The sequence below is a fragment of the Acinonyx jubatus genome, chromosome C1, assembly GCF_027475565.1.
Source record: "Acinonyx jubatus isolate Ajub_Pintada_27869175 chromosome C1, VMU_Ajub_asm_v1.0, whole genome shotgun sequence".
NCBI classification, from domain to species: Eukaryota; Metazoa; Chordata; class Mammalia; order Carnivora; family Felidae; genus Acinonyx; species Acinonyx jubatus.
Window position 1 is genome coordinate 79325347 of NC_069381.1, and position 11606 is coordinate 79336952.

Genomic DNA, 11606 nt, shown 5'->3' on the forward strand with positions numbered 1-11606 from the left:
CGTGGAGAAAGAGATTTGAAATTCACCCATTGTTTCTCTGTTTAAAACCCATTAACATGCTGGTATATTTCCGTCCAGGCTCTGTCTTTATAGACTATCACAGGCTGCTGTAGTCATGTTACAGACACAATTAAGTCCATTGTTCTTTCCTCTTGGCATTACATCATGAGCCTTTGCCATTCTGTCATATAAATTTCCAAAACATTATTTTAATGACTGAATAAAGTTTTCTTGGATGAATAATTTAGCCACTTCTCTTTTAAAAGGCATTCAGATTGTTTTTAAGTTTTGGCTAATATAAATAGAACTATGGGAAAATTTTGGTGAACGAGCTTTTCACATAGGTAAAATTGTTTCAGCTTTTTATCATGTGTAGAGTCCAAAAGGAAATTACTGTGTCAAAAGTAATGAGCAGTGTATGTCTTAGGATAGATGCTGTCACATTACAACTGATCTTGTTTTCTACTTCCTGTCCTACATTGGAGTTGCTATCATACATTGATACAACTCTTTAAAGAGGCACTGGCGATATGGATTATTCATTTATACATGGCCTTGTTCCCCAAAGAAATCTGAAGCTGCTTACAAAAGCAAGTACAGCTAAACAAACATTTTTAAAGTGGGAAAGTTAGGCTGAAGACGAAAAATAAGTAACAGCTAGCATTTATTGAATACTTATTGTGCACCAAGCATTAAGACTAGCACATCTAATTTCATTTAACTCCCACAGAAAAGAGGTAGGCATTGTCATGCCCATTTTACAGATAACAAAACCGAGACCTGAAAAGTTAATAACTTGTCCAATTCCACAAAACCAGTATGGGACAGAGTAGATATTCAAGCCCTTAATATTTATGCTGTACTTCATTCGGGGCTACACTGAGTTACCTTTATTAGAGGTGAGCCAAAATAAGAAAACAAAACTGTGGATAAGGGAGACTACTGTATATGAAAACTTAAAAACAAACAAACAAAAAAAGCTCATTGATGTGGAGAACAGACTAGTGGTTGCCAGAGGTGGGGGTGAAATGGGTGGAGAGAATCAAAAGGTACAAACTTCCAGCTATAAAAGAAGTAAGTCCTGGGGATATAACGTACAGCATGATGACTATAGTTAATAATACCATATTGCATATTTGAAAGTTGCTTAAGAGAATAGATCTTAGAAGTTCTCATCACAAGAAAATAATTCTGTAACTCTGAGTAGTATTGGATATTAACTAGACTTAGTGTGGTGATCATTTTGCAATATGTACAAACACTGAATCATTAGGTTGTACACCTGAATATAATGTTATATGTCAATTAAAAAAAAAAAAAAGGTGTCTTGCCAAATAAGATAGAAAAGGACATCAGAGACGAAGTGACTCGAGGAGCAAGAGGCACACACAGTAACAAGTGGATTCTGGCCCAGGAAGCAGAGCCAGGAGGGGGACAGAGGTATCAGACACAAGGAAGGCTGGGCAAATGGGCCTGCCCACCGCCATTGCACACAAGCTGTTCACGATAATTCTCAAAATGGTCACACAGTACAACACTTTCTGTTCCTAATAGTGATCTGTTGTCATTGAGAAAGATAAGGCACACATACCCCCCCATTTGAAGCCACCACACTATTCTGTGTCGTTATAATACCATTTGTCTCTGAAATAGTACACTATAAAAGTAGATAGATCTGCCAGCCCGTACAGGAAACAGCGATCTGTGTTTTCCCATGCTCTGAGTGCAGTTGTAAGCTCTGTGATAATGACAGCTGAGTCTTCTGGCCGTGAGTATTAACTCACATCTGTAAATGCTCTCCGCCATGGAGCCCTCTACTGTTCCATCCTGAGCTGATGTTCAGCACTGCGTGTGACTTATTCCACTGTGGTCTTGTCCCCTGTCATTTAACTTGTGTCCTAGAAAACAACTTTGACCTGGTACAGACCTTGGTACAGTAGACCAAGTGTGCAGAAGTGATAGTGTGCTCGACCTGCCACCAAATAGACACATTTGTGTATGTGTGTGCACGCGCCTGTGTGTATAGACACAGATTATAGATTCAAGTTGTTCTGGCACTTTAAGTTGCCCTCAAGGCAACTATTTGCGGAGGAATAAAGTTAAGTTCAGCAGGCAACTTGATATTTTGAGGGGCAGCGTAAATATTACTGGAGCCTTGACAGTCCAACCAACAATTATTTGACTGGCAGCTAAAAGAACACATGTCTGGACACAAGTCACAACAGAGAGGATTGGATGGTTCTGAGAGCCTTCTTCCCAGAAACCTTGCTGTGTGGGGCAAGCTGGTCCAGCTGGGTCTCCCCTTGCCCAATTCCACGTGCTCTAGTCCTTGTGTTCTGCAGGCTGAGAAACAGTTTGAGCCTGGGATCTAGGAAGCCATCAACAAGTATTTGTTGAATAAATGATTTTCATCAAAATTCTCAAAATAGTGGAGACATCTAAAAAGTTAGATGTCAGTTATCTAGAACTCTCACCAACTTAGAATTCTCATTTTCTGACTGTATCATTGGCATTGTTGTCATATCAGACCCATTCATCTTTTTTACTTTTTTAATTGAGATATAATTGACATACAGCATTGTGTAAGTTTAAGGTGTACCGTGTGTTGATATGATATATTTGTATATTGCAACATCATCACCGTAGGGTTGGCTAACACCTCCATTACATCACGGAATTACCATTCCTTTTTTTTTTTTTTTAATGTTTATCCATTTCTTTTGAGAGAAAAAGAGAGAGCATGAGCAGGCAAGAGGGGCAGAGAGAGAGAAGGAGAGAGAATCTTAAGCAGGCTCCATGCTCAGCATGGAGCCCAATGTGGGGCTCGATCCCATGACTGTGACATCATGACGTGAGCCAAAATCAAGAGTTGGACGCTTAACCGACTGAGCCACCCAGGGACCCTCATTTCTTTTTTGTGCTGAGAACATTTAAGATGGTGTCTCTTTGCAACTTTGAAATATAAATACAGCATTGTCGATGATAATCTCTATGCTGTGCATGAGATCTCCAGAACTTACTCATTTTGCAAGTTCAAGACCCATTCACAGAGGTAGTAGAAACCACTGCACCCGCAGCTGACCCATGACAGATGAACAGCACGTGGGGAAGCAGAAAGGGCAGCAGGAACCAGACCAGTCCTGTAGCTTTGTTTTTCCACTGCCCAATAAGCAAATTAAAAATCATAATATCATTCAATCCAGTACTACAGAAATTCGGCTAAGTGAATATGATCCCAACGCTAGTCTGTCAGAGTTGCCAAACAATACATACAAACAATGTGGAGAACTTGTTTTGAAGACACATTTTGTGCCCCACCTCCAGAGATTTTGACTTAGCAGGTCTGGGTGGGTCTGGGAAATCTACCTGTTGAACAAACACCTCAGGAGATTTTGCTCCAGGAACCAAACTGTTGGACCATAAAGCAGTGCCATATGGTCTGCTCACCAAACGAGGGCCCAGGATCCACAGCCCCAAGTCAATTAGCTAACTGGGTGAATAGCACAGGTGCACTCTCCCTATTGTAAATTAACAGGTCTGTTTCACATTCTGTTGCTAACCTAAGCTTTTAAAAATTATATTGCACTATCTGGAGTTCATTGAAACTGTTGTAAGCCAAGTTCTAGGGTAGGCATACAATAATAATCTTCCAAATTAGCCATTTTTTCTCACCATTGTTTTATTTTTATTTTTTAGTTTATGTATTATTTTGAGACAGAGAGAGAGAGAGAGACAGAGAGAGAGAGAGAACAAGTAGGGGAGGAACAGAGAGGCGGGCGGAGAGAATCCCAAGCAGGCTCTGCACTGACATATATCAGTACAGGGCTCAAACTCACAAACTGTGAGATCGTGACCTGAGCTGAAGTCGGACTTTTAACCAACTGAGTCACCCAGGTGCCCCTGTTCTCACCATTTTAAAGATGAGGAAACTGAGGCTTAGAGAGGGTAACAAGTTTACCCAAGATCCCACAGCTGGTGAGTGTAAGAATCTGGTTTCAAACTCCAGAGTCTGTCCAACCCCAAATGTGCGGTGATTCCCAGACAACTAAAGAGGGCATCACTTTTCCTTCTTCGGTAAGACCTTGCATTCAGTGATTTTGAATATTCTCCATGGGTAATTGATGCATTCCTGGCAGTACTAAGGTTCATAACATATTGAAATGTCCCCCATTCTAAGACAGTGTTAAGATTTGATAAGAAGCCACATCAATTTAATAACAGCTTTCAATGGGCATAAAATTCTACAGTATATGTATATACTGAGTGTAAGAAGCCTCACAATTTTGGAAACGTAAAAATGCAAACATAAATAATAAAGGAAGAGATCTTAGAACCAATGGGGGGGGGGGAACACTACAATTTATGAATTATGGCTGGTTTGACTACCCAGTCACTGGCTTACAGTGCCACCTGCTGTAAGAAAGTGGCAACTACATTAGCCCTCCATGCCAGGACTCTGCCAGAACGCTGGTCTGCGGTTTACAACTGCCAGGGGTCTAACAGAGCAAGTGCCAATATCAGATATGATATGGGGATACAGAATGAAGGCAAAAATAAAATATAAGAAGAGGAAAAGTAAGGATTATGGGAGAGAAATATAAAATCAAAGTAGAGAGGTGCTATCACATCATTGATCATTGTGTACCTAATATCTACCTCTTTGTCACATGCAGGACATTTTGCATATTTTATCTCTAACCTATGTTATTGATCTGTCTTATAGAAGCTTGCCTTTTTTTATTTTTTCAGTCTTTTCAAAGAATAAGGTTTTGTTTTGTTTTCATTGATCATCTCTACTGTAGTGTCACTTCTGTTTCACATATATTCATTCATCTCTGCCATTTGCTTCCTTTACCTTACTCTGGGTTTTTGGTCTCCCTACCTGTGCCATGTAGTTTTAAATCATAGAATTTCCGAGCTGGAAATAGACATAGAAGAATCTGGCTCTCCTCCCCCATTTTACGAAGAGGCCCAAAGAGATAGAAGGTTTGCCTAACTTCCTACAGCTGGTAACGAGGTTCCCACACTCTTGATTTATTGCTCTTTCTTCATATCTCCCCCTCCCATATTTTCTCTCTCCTTTCCTTTTCCTCTTTCCCCTCCGAGAACAGAAAAAGACAAGATTGCTGGATTGATAAAATTCAGGAGAATTAGGCACACTTGTCCCTTAAAAGGTTTTGGCGTGTAAGAATTTTTAAATTTTTTTAATGTTTTTTTTTTTTTTTGAGAGAGACACACACAGTAAGAGTGGAGGAGGGGCAGAAAGAGAGGGAGACACAGAATCTGAAACAGGCTCCAGGCTCTGAGCTGTCAGCACAGAGCCCGACATGGGGCTCCAACCCACGAACCGCAAGATCATGACCTGAGCTGAAGTCAGATGTTTAGCCGACTGAGCCCCCCAGGTGCCCCCGCATGTAAGAATTTTTAAAACACAGTACTTTGGTGTTAGTGGTTAGGTTTTTTTCCTGTTTTTACAACACTATACAGTTAATCCAAATGGACAGATCACCTATTGAATGAGAAGAGAGAAAAAGTCACAGGTAAATCAAATATAACACAATATTAGAAAATAAAATTCAAAGTGCCTTCTAGATGTTTATACCTGTATCTATTAAAATTCTGATATTTATATCAGATATTTGGCAAGAAGCAAAATAGATGATATCTTTATGTATCAATTATTGGTGTCAAAATCCAAGTGGAGTCCTATGCAGGTTAAACAGATGAGCACTTGCAGCCATGAAGTATTAAACGGTGCAGTAAAAAGCACTGGTGCTGAGAAAGTTAAAAGACACTGAAATTTGACTTCTGGGCTTCTGTCCAGCCCTTGAATGCCACCCCCCGATCTTCAGAAACCCTGGTGACCTTGACGTCTAGGTATCCCCTGCCGTCTATCAACACTTTTAATAAGAAACGAATCTGGCATTAGTCGTTCATAGCTTAGTATGGAGTTATTACTCAAATGCCCTCTCCCAAGGCCATTTGTATTTTGTTTTCCTTCAGAGTGGATTAAAAGCCTTTTGTGTCTAAGAAGTTTGAGGTAGTGCTGACCAGGTCAGCTAGGCATGGGGAGGAGGTGTCTTGGAAATCATTCCTTCCACCCACACTATCGAAGACCCTGCATATTTCAACCTGTTAAATTGACCATGTCCTCCAAAAATATACAGTCCCTAAGAGCACTTCTCAAAGCAGTGTTAATAGTTGTTAACGCACACACACACACACACACCCCACGACGTAGGTCAGTCTATAATATACTGATGAACAGTGTGATGCTGTGAAAGGGGTATATTTCTAAAATATATCTCACCGCATGGGGCGCCTGGGTGGCTCAGTCAGTTGAGCCTCCAACTTTGGCTCAGGTCATGATCTCCTGATTCATGAGTTTGAGCCCCATGTTGGGCTCTGTGCTGACAGCTCAAAGCCTGGAGCCTGCTTCGGATTCTGTGTCTCCCTCTCTCTCTGCCCCTCCCCTACTGTCTCCCCTCTGTCTCCCTCTGTGTCTCAAAAATAAATAAATGTAAAAAAAAATTTTAAATGTATCTCACCACAGGACATTTTCTTCAAGTAGCATCTGCAGGTCTGTAATGGGTAAAATAATGCCACCCCCCCCCCCAAAAAAAAAGATTACATCTACTGGAACCTCAGAATGTGACTTTATTTGGAATAAAGATAGGTAAGGTAAGGATCTTAAGAGGAAATCATCCCAGATTGACTAGAGAAGGCTCTAAATCCAAGGTAAGGGTGTCCTTATAAAAGACAAAAGAGAAGATACATGGTGGCCCAGGGAATACGGCCATGGGGAGACAGTGGCGGAGACTGGGGCAATGCCAAGGGGCACTCTGGGCCAGTTGAGAGGAAAGAGTCTCCCTCTCTAGAGTCTTTAGAGGGAGGGTGGCCCTGCAAACATGTTGATTTCAGACTTGCAGCCTCCAGAACTGTGGGAAAACACATTTCTGTTGTTTTAGGCCACCAGAGTTATGATAATGTGTCACAGAAGCCTTAGGATGCTAACACAAGGCCGAATGTCCCTAGGAACACACAGGGGACCAGGTCCTACTTCCTTCTGTTCAGTTGCCAGTCCTAGCAAAGAATTATTCTAAAGGCTTTCTGATGGCTTTGCTGTTAGAACTCTGGTCGTTCATATAGAGACCTAGGAAGAAGAAGACTGTTTCTGCAGATGGGTGTGGACACAAAGTGTCCTAGAGATGGCTACAAACATTTGGTGAAGGAAAGTAGCAAGTGGCTTCAGTTCATTTATGGCAGTGTTCACCCTGCACAAGTGTGGAAACCAAGGAGGTAAGAGAGCTGATTAATATACAAATAACATGGAAAGCTGACTAAATGGAAATTGTGGGACAAAGGAAAACAGACTAGACCAAGCAGTCAACCTCTAGTAGTGCAAGTGTTTTTATCTCAGCATTTGAAGACTCAGAAATTTGATTGTTCTGCTTTTCTATATTACAGTCAATAAGTCTGTGTTTAAAATGTCCGGTTAAGTCTATGAAGGACCAGCCTCAAATTTAAAACCAAACGTGAAAAGTGCAACGTTGAGTGAGAAAAGTTTCTTACAACTGTGTACCATTTACCACTAGTTTTTATAACATCCCCTTAAAAAGCAAACTAAATTATGTTAGGTAAGGTTTAAGATACTGTGAGATGAGTATGTTTAGCCAAGAGATTGAAAAACAAAATTCAGAACAGCGGTTATGTCTGAGATTGAAGGTTTGACAGGGGTTGTGTTTGAGGAGGGACATTATGGAAATGTTCTATTCCTTTTTTTAAAAAAATTAATGTTTATTTATTTTTGAGAGATAGAGAGAGACCGAGTGCAAGCAGGGAAAGGTCAGAGAGAGAGGGAAATACAGGATCCGAAGCAGGAACCAGGCTCCAAGCTGCCAGCACACAGACCGACACAGGGCTCGATCTCACAAACTGTGAGATCATGACCTGAGCTGAAACCAAGAATCAGATGTTTAACTGACTGAGCCACCCAGGCACCCTCCATTTCTTTTTTTTAAATGTTTCTTTGTTTATTTTGGGAGAGAGGGAGAGAGCATTAGTGAGCAGGGAAGGGACAGAGAGAGAGGGAGAAAGGGAATCCCAAGCAGGCTCTGTGCTGCCAGCACAGACCCCAACGTAGGGCTTGAAGGCACGAACTGTGATACCATGACCTGAGCCAAAATCAAGACTCGGACACTTAACCAAATGAGCCATCCAGGCACCTGGGAAATGTTGTAGTTCATAAAATGGGTGGTGGGTTTGACTGTTCATGTTATTATGTCTTATAACCTAGATATGTTACATATGTGACACATGTGTGTTACATATAATTTTACCATGCAATATGTGATGTATACAAAAGAATATATGAACATAAATAATGCAACTTAACATATCTAAACCAATGTAAAAAAACAACAATTTTTTAACCCACCTGAAAGTCCCTTGGGGCTGGAAGAAGAGTTCCAAGGATCACATTTAGGAAGAGAGCCTGATGGCTGTCCTGTCCCCATGTCTCACTTCCCCATGAGAGTTTTCATACTTGGTTCTCACCACGTGGGTTCTCCCATACCATGCCCAGCCCCCAAACTGTTTCTCCTGCTCCCAGCTCCTCTGAGGTACAAGGAGGACACAAGCCCCTCTCCTTCCAGTCCTCTGAGCACAACCAGGCCAATAGCAATCTCCAAAAGCTGTTCTACAACGTGAGGGTGAATGGGAAAGGTATAAGCGCAGAAACACAAGCAGAAACTTGATGTGGCATGCTGGCCCTAAATGGCTGGGGACTCTTTGCCCTCAGACTCATCATACCCTCTCCCTTTCCCTTCTTCCCTCGCTCACGTTCATCCTCCAGCAGTTCTATGTTGCTTGGGGTTTTCCAGGCACTTCCGTGCATCCAGGCTTTGTTCATGCTGTTTCTTCGGCCTAGAATGCCCTCTTCACCTTTCTGTGCGTCATCATGTCTTATTCACCCTTCACCACTCAGCTCAGACATGCTTTCCCACGAAGGCTTCCGGGACCATCACACTGGGCAGAGAACCCCCCACCACATTGCTTATCACAGCCCTCATGTGAGCATGAGCTCCATGAAAGGGCAAATATTCCTATGTGGTGCCTGTGCCCCTTGAGTTGGCCCAAGTCCTAGCACAAAGCAAAATGCTCAGTCATTGTAGGATCAAGATAAGCTAAAAATAATCAGAGTTCCAAAGACCAGATTTCTGATCCAAAGACCTTAAGGAGAAAAGAAGACTTTTCTGAGCCTCCAGCTTCCTCACCCTGAAATTACCTCAATCCAGCTCCAAAGGGCTGGGACTCCTTTGCACACACACCTTGCTCGACTCCCTTATCCACCATACCCCCGTTCATAGCGAAATCGTTCCTCGCAACCCCCTATTCTGTCCAAGTGCATCTTGGGTCATTCCTGAACCAGCTATAAACACCAAAGTTCAAACCCAAGACCCCTTGGATCCTTCATCTCCTTTCTGGCTTCCAATCCAAGGGATGACTCTTCCTGGCTGACAGGAAAGGCAAGATGATAAAAGATCTGGACCCTCAGGCCTGAGTTCATAATCCTGCCTCCTCTGGAGTTTTATCACATCCAGTATCACACTATTTTCACCATCGTGTGTCAGGCTATAGTTCAAAGCATGCTGGGAACTCAGCCACAGAGCTAGTGAGGCAGGGGAGGAAGCCTGAGGAAAGTGAGGTGAGGGGTGGGAAATCTGGCCTTTCCCCGGTGCTGGCCCCAAAGCACAGATACTCAGTAAGAATAAGCAATAAGATACCCAGGCTGAAGCTGAGCTCACGCTGTAGCCTGCACCTAAGAGACCTGACCCAAAGGGATGACGGTCACACACTTGAAAGCAAAGTGGGCAACTGGAGTGGCTCTAATTGCATCTCCATCTGGCCAGTTTGCAAGCTGCTAGAAGTTAAGGAAGTGCCAGAAACGTGGGAAGAGGTGCAGATGAGAACATCTGGAAGGCCAAGTGTGAGAATCATGACAAACAGGGATAGGTGGGCAGGAGAGGTGGTATGAGGAAGGGGATGGGGAGGTTCCCGCAGAAGGGGTGAAAATGTTCTGGCCAAAGCGCTACAGGAGCACCAGGGACCCAGGTGGGGTTGGAGAGGAGACCGTGAGACCGTGGCACCTTGGCGAAGCCAACAGCTCTGAAGACACAACCACCCTAAGGCCAAGCAGGGGCTGTTGCCTCTTGAGGAATGCATGGGGTCAGGTGGAGCGGGGAGCGGCGGGGGGGAGTAAAGAAGGGGGAAAGGCAAGTGTGCTCAATAACAGGTGCCTGCAGACGATAAGTGTCAGAAGCTTCCTAAGTGGAGGCTCTGGAGGCGGCAGGCACCGTGGTTTACTCCGTATGTGTGTGCAAGGGTGTGTGTAGAGGTTCAAACACACAAGAGTAGAGAAAACAATTTAATGAGCCTCATGTATACTTCCCCAACTTCAGCAATTATCAGCTGGTGGTCAATCTCGTTTCCCTCCACACCTCCACCCGTTGCCCTTTGCCTTGGATTTTTTTTAAAAAAACTTTACTTTTAAATGTTTATTTATTTTTGAGAGGTGGGGGAGGGACAGAAAGAGGGGCACAGAGGGTCTGAAACAGGCTCTGTGCTGAGAGCTCAGTGTGCGGATAGAATTCACAGTGAGATCATGACGTGGGCCGAAGTCGGATGCTTCACTGACTGAACCATCCAGGGGCCCTTGCCCCAGAGTTTTTAAAGCAAATCTCAGACAGCCTACTATTTTGTATAAGTTTCAGGATGTAAATCTAAATGGTAAGCACTTCCCTTAAATTTAACCCCAACGACATCATCAGATCCCCAAATTCCTTAATATAAATTGCTTCAAATTATCCAATATCCAGTGAGGATTCGCATACCCTAGATGGTCCTCTGAAGGTCTTTCCTTTTATTTTTGCCAGTTGGTGTAATCTGGATCTAAACAATGTCCTCTGTTCTCTGTTAAAATACCTCCCAACTCTCTTTTAATTTTTAGGTTCCCCCCCCCCTTTTTTTTTCTTAAAATCTTTTTGCTGCTGCTACTGTTGTTGTTGATGTTAAAACAAGGTCCTGTGTCTGAGACTCTCCCATTCTCGGTTTTGCTGATGGCATCCTGTGGTGTCATTTGACTTGTCCCTCTGTTCCCTATATTTCTTATAAATTGGTAGTCAGGGGCGCCTGGGTGGCTCAGTCGGTTGAGCGTCCAACTTCAGCTCAGGTCATGATCTCGCCGTCTGTGAGTTCAAGCCCCACGTCGGGCTCTGTGCTGGCAGCTCGGAGCCTGGAGCCTGCTTCGGATTCTGTGCCTCCCTCTCTCTCTGCCCCTCCCCTGCTCATGCTCTGTCTCTGTCTCTGTCAAAAATAAATAAAACATTAAAAAAATAAATAAAAAATAAATTGGTAGATTAGTGTAGATTTTTCTGGTTGACTACCACAGGGGGAAATGTGTTCTTTCTTCATTGGGAGAAGACTAATGTCTGGTTGTCCCTTTGTTGTCATGTTTGGCAGACTGTGATATCCTAAATTCTGTCATTCCTTCTGCACTTATATAAGCCAGAATATTTCTATAAAGAGAAATCTCCGTCAACAGCACA

General features: G+C 42.9%; 1 protein-coding gene across 9 annotated transcripts in view; it reads left to right on the forward strand.

Annotated features, from left to right (window-relative positions):
- Positions 1 to 11606, forward strand: part of SLC44A3 (solute carrier family 44 member 3) — a 331249-nt gene that overhangs the window by 210258 nt on the left and 109385 nt on the right. The gene's annotated exons all lie outside the window — the stretch shown is intronic.